Raw genomic sequence first — 9414 nt, 5'->3', positions numbered from 1 at the left:
GGGTTAAAGAGAATATACAAGACCTAGGCACAACACACAAAAGAAGAAAGGTGTAAAAATTCCAATTCCAGCTTCTTAAACTTGATTATTATCTAGTTTTAGTACTCCACTATGACAGTAGACTGTATATCTTTGTAGACAAAACATGTCACCTTGGTCTTTAGGAAATCATGAGCTACTATAAAAAAAATCATTTGCTGACATTTCATAAACTAAATAACACATTGATTAATCCAGAAAATAATCTTAAAGCCCAGCTTAGACCAAAGATTTGCGAGAGTTGAAACTTGCAACTTCTCACGCGCCCGTCTGAATGGTTCTAAAACCTATCATCTCCATAGCAACGCCCCTTTGTACTTCCATACAGAGCAACCGGGCAACCATTACCGTCGGGCCCTGCACCTCCACAAAAACAAGGTTGAGGTAATAGCAAATTGTCATGTCATGTCATCAAGTCATTCAAAGAATTATTGCATATTTACCTTTAAATCCATTTACGGTATGTAAGTAGAAACTAGTAAATCATATTTAAGCCATCATTATTGTGTATCCCAGGTATATTTGCAAGTGTGACATATCATTTTTTGTGTTGTAATGCCATAATCCAATGTTAAAAGTACCCAAAACTTGTTCATCTGCACTACCAACATCTTTATCATTATTTCTGCCAACAACAGCTGGCAGACACAATTTCACAACCGACGCTGCCGGCTGGTGTCTGATCACCCCACATTGAAAACAATTTGTCGATTGGCTGTGGTTTTAACCTGAAGTCCTTGTCGCCTTTCTTCCCTCTGACCCGTGAGAAAAGAGATTAGCTATTCAAGGCAGGCAGCAGAGTGACAATCGGCCGCATCAGATCAATATTACTTATCTCTGGCCTCTCTCTCCCTCTCTCTGTGCATTACACTCCCGGTACAGTAATACACCTGGAGGAACCAGTGAGTGTGCGGTGATTAGATTAGGTTTTTTACTGTACACAAGCATACACACACTGATAAGAGGGAGGCTGCTCTGCCTCTCTTCTAGCTGCTGTGTGAAGTGGAGAGGATAAAGACTACGAGCACCGGGGGTTTGAGTCTGTTGCTCTCTGCAGAGGAGCGCTCTAAGGTTATTGGTTAGCTGTCACACCTACAGAATGCACATTTTTTGGTCTGAATGACAGAAGTTGACTTTGTTGTATTTTGTGTTTTATTTGATAGTGATAGTCTATATCGACGAGGTTTCATTTCCGAGATTGTTCAGGTGTCCGCGGAAATTCCCCGGGAGCTCCCTGGTTTTGGCCGGATGTCGGTCACCTTCCACTTTCTTTGTGTTGGTATTTTAAACTCCGTCTGATTATTATTATTTTTAATTTGTTCACCACTTACCTTGGCGTCAGACAGCCCTTTATGACTGGGAACTGAAGCCGTTATCTTGCCGTTTTCAAAGCCACCAAACTTCTTTGACAGAAACCGTAATTTCACCTCTCAGAACAACGGAGATGCTTGTCTACCGTTGCCTCGATCAAGCCCTTAACAACCAAATAGTCGACTGACTGTGGAGGCTATCAAGGTAAATATTTCTTCAAAATAAAAGTTTGTGTCAATGAAATGATCCCTCATCTAGTTAAGATATAAGGTGTTTTGCCTCCTCTTTCAGTTTCTCTTCACCACTCCTGTATTTCATACAAGTCTGCCTGTAGTCCAGCCCGGCTCAGGAGATGATGTTGGATGTGCAGAGGGAGCAGGTCCTGAGTTTTAGATGAACCGTCTGGCTCTCATCCTCAGCCTTGTAAATAATAAGAATTCCCAGACTGACTGCGATGCCTGGACACTTCCATAATTACATTGTCAGTGCAGCGGCTGATTAAGGCTGGGCTGTGAAGTATGGTATTAGCTGCACTGTGTCTGCATGTAGAATAGAATAGATGACCCTCAGCTACTTTCAGCTCGCTCTGCAGGGACTCGCCCTGCGGCTGCTGAGAACTGGAAGGTGGCGATTACGTTACTGATCGAGGCGATTTATGGAAAATCCTCATTTAGATATTTACGAGCCTTTACATCCTCAAACTGTGGTGATCTAAATATCCCAAGAGTCATTGGCTGAGATATCTTTCTTGTTCCTCTTCCTGCCTACTACTGTTAGTGATTGCCTCCATTTTCTAGAATGCCCTCACTCAACTTAGGCAAGACAAGACAATGGTGTTTGTGACTTTTGCCAACAAACTTCTGTGCAGTTGGCCATACGCCACCCAAAATTAGTGGATTTTAACTGTCCTAACTAAGAAGTCTAATAGCTGCATTGCATTTTGGTCTTTTGAGGTCAATGGCACTGGAGGAACTGGTATGGTATAGCTCTCTCTGTTTGACTGTAAAGTGTGAGCACACTGACGGCTGAATAATCTATGATGTACATACTTCATGTTAAGGTGAAAGAAACATCAGCCCAGGGAACATTGGTCACAGGAATGCACAGGTGCATCGCCTACGGCTGTTTGCTGAGAAAGCCTTTCTCTGCAGGAACGAAAAGTTATTTTTATGCAGCGTATTAGAGAAATAATGTGTATTGGCAGTATCACGGGGTCAAATCTATCTTAAAGGAGTAGTTTGCACATAACAAAAAAAAAATACAGCCATTAAGCGGTTACTCATATGTCAGCTGAAACTTCTTTTAGGAGCAACGAACAGAAGACAAACCAGGAGATAACGAGACATTTTCTGGACATGCTATGATTTTCTTTGAGTTGGACCAATTAACTTCAAAATAGTATGGCATAAAGCTGGGATAAAGCTTTTCAAAACTTCAGTGGAAGCATGCACGGTCAAATCCTCAATCTTCCTTATGAGCTGAACTATCCCTTTAAGACCTTTGTCGCATGCCTTCTCCCCCTCGCGCTCATCCTGCCCGTCCCCCCGCTGTGACTGCAGCCATAAAGCACCGGTGTCGGAAAAATGGTCATCTCGATAGCAGTGGTGATGACAAACATGATGATGGATATTTACCCTGACCACGCTAACTGATTCATCACTGCTCGGCCAGCGTATGATGGGTTACTGTATCATACATCTCTGCTGGGTAAAGCGCCACTGTAGGCAAGTCTGGAAAAGGAGAGGACTTCACCCCCTATCCCCCCCGCCTGCCTGCCTGCCTGCCTGCCTGCCTGCCTGCCTTTCCCCTGACCTTGCAGCTTTATGACTGCAGTAATGCGCTGCAGATGAAGAGAGGAGCAAATCCACTGGAGATAATAGACAAATCATCTCCACGAGGTGGTGGTATAAAAAAGAAATCCGCAGACAAACAGACAGCCTGTGTGCTCTTGGACACCCCTTTAAGGAACTCTAGTGTTGATAAGTAATTACCTCTACCTAAAGGCATGATGGGACTCATAGAGAGAGAAAACATGTGTATGATATATTTGCGGTATTTTACGCGCACATTAAATCTTTAAATAAACGGATTGTGGACGAAGAATCTGTGGATCAGTAATTAAATTAGTGAACGCCCGTGCATGATTTCTCTTAGTATGACCCTGCATGCACGTATGTACAACATGCCACTAGCATGTACTCGGAGTACATGCATAATATACTTAGCAGGCCCTGTGTCAGTGGATTTTCATATTGGATCCCCTCCACCCTCTGCCATGTTTATCACTAACAATTCACTTAAGACGGGAGATTACGTTACCATGCTGCACCTGTTGATCAGTCAAGCTAATGAAGCACATTTTCTGCATATGGAGTGGGGAAGGAGATGGGTTTGGGGATTGAATTAAGGCTGTGCAATTAATAAGAATGTTATTCATGTTAACAATTTTGATACATTTTTTAAAATGACTGAAAATAATTGTGATTATGACTTTTTCCTGTAATCGAGCAGCCCTAATGTAAATAAGAGATAAGAACTAAAAAAACAAGTGTTTGAGAGGCTTTGTCTTTAAAAACAATAGGATGACACCCCTGAACCTGTCCAACTGCCTCCTCTTACGCAGTCATCGCTGAGTGAGAAATCACATGACGCTGCTTTAACGTCTGGTCTGGTTTGCCCCGGCCTTGACCTCAGGTCGGCAGGGTGGGGGCGGCCTACGTGCGTTCAACAGCTTCAGGAATGCAAAGCATGACGAGGACCAAGGCCCCTCCACTGTACCTGCACATACCATTGTACTCGGACATACCACTGTGCTCGTGTTAAAGCTGCAGATATGTGAGTGAGAGGGAAGCTACTATCTGTGATGCAGTGGCATGCAGATGTCTGTGTGCAAGTTAATACTTCACACGTGCACATAGTTCAGTTGCAATTGCCATGCCGACCCGTTCTTACTCCCAACTTATTCCCATACTAAAGCTTGGTCAGTGGCTCTCAGCGTCAGATACCAATGCAAAAATTCTTCAAAATTGTTCTTCTTGCCAAGGGCTAGACGGGAGTCCCCAAAAGAGTAAAATAGAGACGCCATTAGCCCCAACCAAGCTAATTATGAAGCTAAATTAGACTTTTTGCGTTAATAACAAACGCCAAAGGCACCTGACCAAGGCTGGCTTTTTGACGCGAAGGGAGTGAGAATGTGTTGGCCAAGCCGGCGTTTCGGTTTAACGAGTGACCGTGTTAAATGGTGACTCTCAGCCGAATCTGTAGTGGCTGCATATAGTGACAGTAGTTGTTAAAAACACTAGAGTTGTTCCAATACCGCAACCAGTATCAGAAAAGCCTCCGATACAGCCTAAAATCCTGGTATCAGTAAATACGCAAGTCTATGCGCCGACCCGATACCATGTAATTTAGCCCTGAAAAAGTTTGACTTTAAACAAGTTTATTGATGTTCTTATTTCATTATAACTGACTGTTTAACTAGGTGATGAAAGAAAGTTCAATGGTATTTAATCTCTGCATTTATTCTATAAAAGGGTTTAACCTGAGCCAGGCCATACAACAACAATGGCAATCTTATAACATCAATACAGGGATGGCTATACACTAGTTAAAATAAAACAGTTCTAAAATATATCAACAAAAACACACAATGTATTTACTTTACATCAAAAACTATATTCAAAGATTCTGGCAATTGAAACGCCCACAAACCCAGATTGTTCCTTCAAACCTTAATCTCTATGGAACAGATAAACTCTCTCTGCATCACCAGACATCCACAAAATCAGAGATTAAAAAGCACGCAGCATGTTATCATTGTTCACAAGGTTCAGAAGTTCAGACTCTCGTCATCTTTGCATCACATGTACATCATGTGCTCGGCGGAGGCAAAACACACTTGTCACACAGTATGACATACTCCAGTCTGGAAGAACGATGAGTGATCAGAGGCTTAAAGTAATATTCTTTTTGTTTTGACTCTGTCGGTAATGTCCGAGACGGTGTTGCTTCTGCACTGCTATCTCACAGGAACCCTGCTAGCTGGTTTGTACTACTGTGACAACCTCACCAACTGTGTTGTGTATTGACCTGATTTAATGCTGATGTCTGAGATTGTGTAGGTGGCTTCTTTTAATGTGTTTAGCTATCACTGCTCATGCTAACTAACTACACACACTCCGACTTCTACTTATTCAAAACAAACCTGAAATATAAAAACTTTGGATCCAGACACTATTCAACCTTTACATAAATGGTAGCAGCTGAAATGTTGCCGCCTGTAACACATTTACAGTAGTAACACCATTTCCAAGACCGAATGAAACACCTTGCAGTTTTACAGACAGACTGCGCTCAAAACTGAGACGTCCCAACCCAGAGTAACTTCTGTATGTGACATCAGAATTTGAAATATGTGCAATATACCATCTTATATTCATCTGTAATTCATCTGCATATCAGTATTATACAGTTTATTCTCCCCACATGTAAATAATGACCTATATATATATATTCTCCACATTTGTAAATTCAAGAAGAGTTGTAGTGTACATAAATACATACGTAAATTCTGAAAAATATCAAATTATTCTTACCATATTATGCTTTTCTGTGTTGTCTGTCATATCTACAATGTTTTAATCTTGCATTTTGATGTTAAACATGGCCAAATAATGAGGTAAACGTATTTGAGACAAATCCCTGTGAGCTAAAACGTTTCGATTTCCAACTATTCTGAACACTGTTTTTTCTACTCTCGGCTTAGCCGGCCTTCTATGATGGGTCATCTGCTCCAAGACGGTAGGGCTGGATTGTTTTTTTAAGCCACTGCTGGGTTAACACTGTCCCATGTCATTACATTTCTGTTAGTAGTATTTTGTTTAAAGCCCTTTATTTGTGATTTTTGACTGTAGAAATTGCTGCTATATTCTATTAGTGTCAAAAGCTAACTAAAAAGCTTCATGGCTAACGGCAGTAAACAATGCCACGTTGGCTGTTAAATTCTCTCCAATTCCAGGTCACATTACTGACTCTGTCTTAGGCTGGCCACAATAAAGGGGCACTCTAAAATGTACAGTTTTAGGGTTAGGGTTCAACCATCTCTCTCTCTCTCTCCCTCTCTCTCCCTCTCTCGACTGCAGTTCTTGAGTGGGCACACATTTGATGGCGTCTGGCACTTTGGTGAGTTGTTCTCTTCCCGGATGAACCATAACCATAACACCAGATACTGACTATTTTTTGGACCCCTCCCGGAAAAATGGGGGTAAAAACAAAAGTATATAAAGTATACTTTATACTTTAAGTATATAAAAAATATATAAATATATATAGTCTATAAAAAGGAGGAAGGAGGCTTCATTTATGAATTTGACTTGAATCAAAACTGATATTGAAGCATACTAAGTTGCCTCCTCTGGGAAGAAGACAAAAAGTGCCCCGTGTTTGACCTGAGAGTGAAGCAGGTCAGGAGGGGAGGAGGCAAAGGGATTCGGGCTTAGAGCCAGGGGGAGGCAGAAGAAGGTAGAGGACGGGTGTCAGGACGCAGCGCAAGGAGCAGTTAGAGAAAATAAACAGATGGGAGCTTTGAGGATATTCTATCTGAAGCTTAGTCCTGTTGAGTATAAATATGGTGGCGGGTAAGCCATCTAAATAGGCCTGTGTTTACCTGTCTGCACGGCCCAAATTAATCACCCATGCCGCCACGAGCCGCCGGGGGAGGGAGGGAGAGGGGGGGAGAGGGGGGAGGGCAGCGGGTGGTGGGGAGTTAGGAGTGTAAACACGGCTAAAAGCTACTTGTTGGCACCATTTTGTTTTGGTTAGGATACAGAGTGAGTGATTAGGCTGCTCTGCTGTGATGAAGGGGTGGCAGAAGTGATGGAGGACCAGAGTGTGAGTGTGTGTGTGTGTGTGTGTGTGTGTGTGTGTGTGTGTGTGTGTGTGTGTGTGTGTGTGTGTGTGTGTGTGTCAAAGACTTCTTCGTTTTTTGAATAAGAAATGTTAGTGCTGAAATGATTAGAAGATCATCAGTTAGTTCACTGACAGAGACTTCATCAAAAATTAATAATTCCAGTCACTTATTGAGCAAAAACTCCCAGACCCTCTACTGTCCAGACTTCTGAAATGTGAACATTTGCTCATTACATTTTTTTATTGTAAATTTAAATGGCTTTCAATTGGGGGGTGAAAAACAACAAATGTGAAGACGTGACATGAATTGTGAGAAATTACAATATATTTTCTATGTTTTTCAACATTATAAAGACGAAGTTATGGGGAAAAAACAAAATTGACCAATAATGAAAATGATTATAAGGCCAATTATAATAATATAAAAATGTCAATCAAATTGGCTTTGGATGACACTCATTGTCTGACATATTTGATACATCAGATCTATCAGTCCAAAGCCTTTTATGCATCTGTATAGATTAACACAACAATATTCGGCACTGCACATATGACTTGTATCTCCATTGTGCTACACCTCTGCTGATAGAATAAGGACTCAGATAAGATATGACGCATTGAAAGGAAAGGCCAGGGGGTGTAGGGGGTGGGGGGTGAGGGGGGTCATAGCGTTTGTTCTGGATTTTCCATTATGTGATTTGGCATGCTGATGCCTTTCATTTCAATCATTAGAATTCAGCCGGGATCAGGAGGGCTTTCAGGTGCAGGAGAGGAGCTGCCTCTGGATTAACGGGTCCACGTAACCACAGCAGGATAGACTCCAAACGAGCCTGATTATCATTCCATTTCACATACCTGACAAGATTAATGCAGTTTTTTAACCTCTTCTTTTAAAGAAAAGGGGGGGATGGTTTAATTTAATATATGCTTAATGTTTAATCATAAGCCCTGCGTTTCAGGGCCTATGCAAAAATGGTAGTAAGTGGTTTGAGAGCAACGCAGGCCACCGTGACGCTGCTTGGCTCCTTGAGTTTAGCAAAATCAGGTTCCTCAGAACTTTTGAGAAGGCAGTGAAAGGTAAGACATGGGAATAAAACACACCAGTCCATCAGGTAGGGAGCGGCTTTAACACACACCCAAATGGTCAATTGATCCTTACTGCACTGTACAGGAAACTCCAAGCTGGCCTGTAAATGGTGTCGAGCACCCGTTTCACATTGTTGTCAATGTGCCATTAAATAGTTGCCCAAAGTTAAGATGACGAGTCAATGTCAGGTACTTAAAAGAGAGAAGAGGAAGTAAAGACCAATGCAAGAAACTTGGCGTGCTACAGACAAGCTGCTTTATTGAGACTGTGATGGACAATGACTAGTAGCCCTCATCCTTGAAGCATGTTGGTTTGGTTCTGTCATTTATTTTCCAACCTAAATGAACTATAAAACATGAAAAGCTGGGAGAAATCATGGCGATGCAGAGGACGACAGGCCGGGCCTCCCACTACGAAGCTCAAATGATGGCAACCAATGGAACTCGGTATATGTTGCGGCCTGTAGGTAGCCGGCATAGCCACAAAAGGCTAACACTGAAAACACACCAACATTTTACTGTTTTCCCTTTGTTGTCCCTTTGTTGCATCTGTCTTCCTTTTAGCAATGTCACTAAACTCAACAATTAACATGGTGACTACAATGCCGATAGAAATTATGAAAAAAACTGAAAAAGCCATTGTGTAATTAACTGGAATCATCCTTCTAATGCTAAGAGTTAAAATGTATTTCACCATAAGGAAATCAATAAAGACATGCACCTGGTTTCACCTTATTAATGCATTACATGAAAATATCACCTATTCTTGATATTTTGCATGTTCCGTGTGATAAATTGTTGAGATCAGGAGATGATTATGAAGACTTCAAAGATGACAAGTCCAAGGATTTCAGATCATTGGCAGCTTTTTCAAACAGCGAACAAACTTTCATGACACAGTGAGCTGACTGTACACACACGAATGTGTGTACACAGCCAAACCTCCATGTATGCCAACGGGACCAACGGGACTTTTCAAAAATGTTTCCAATCGTTTGACTTCTGATCTTCTACAGATTGTGAACACATCTCTTCTTTCAGGTATCTTTCCACAGGCCCTGAAAACTGCAG

At 41.8% G+C, this 9414-nt stretch overlaps 2 long non-coding RNA genes across 2 annotated transcripts in view; one reads left to right on the top strand and one right to left on the bottom strand.

Annotated features, from left to right (window-relative positions):
* LOC117938431 overlaps positions 1–4550 on the top strand; it is a 9034-nt gene extending 4484 nt beyond the window's left edge. The window contains exons 2-3 of the long non-coding RNA XR_004655392.1: positions 3376–3386; positions 4450–4550. This is a non-coding gene — a long non-coding RNA (uncharacterized LOC117938431). The remainder of the gene's footprint in view (positions 1–3375; positions 3387–4449) is intronic.
* The window catches only part of LOC117938429, a 438129-nt gene that overhangs the window by 182862 nt on the left and 245853 nt on the right, over positions 1–9414 (bottom strand). The gene's annotated exons all lie outside the window — the stretch shown is intronic.

Source organism: Etheostoma cragini, chromosome 23 (assembly GCF_013103735.1).
Source record: "Etheostoma cragini isolate CJK2018 chromosome 23, CSU_Ecrag_1.0, whole genome shotgun sequence".
Taxonomy (NCBI): Eukaryota; Metazoa; Chordata; class Actinopteri; order Perciformes; family Percidae; genus Etheostoma; species Etheostoma cragini.
This window is presented reverse-complemented; position numbering and strand designations above follow the sequence as displayed.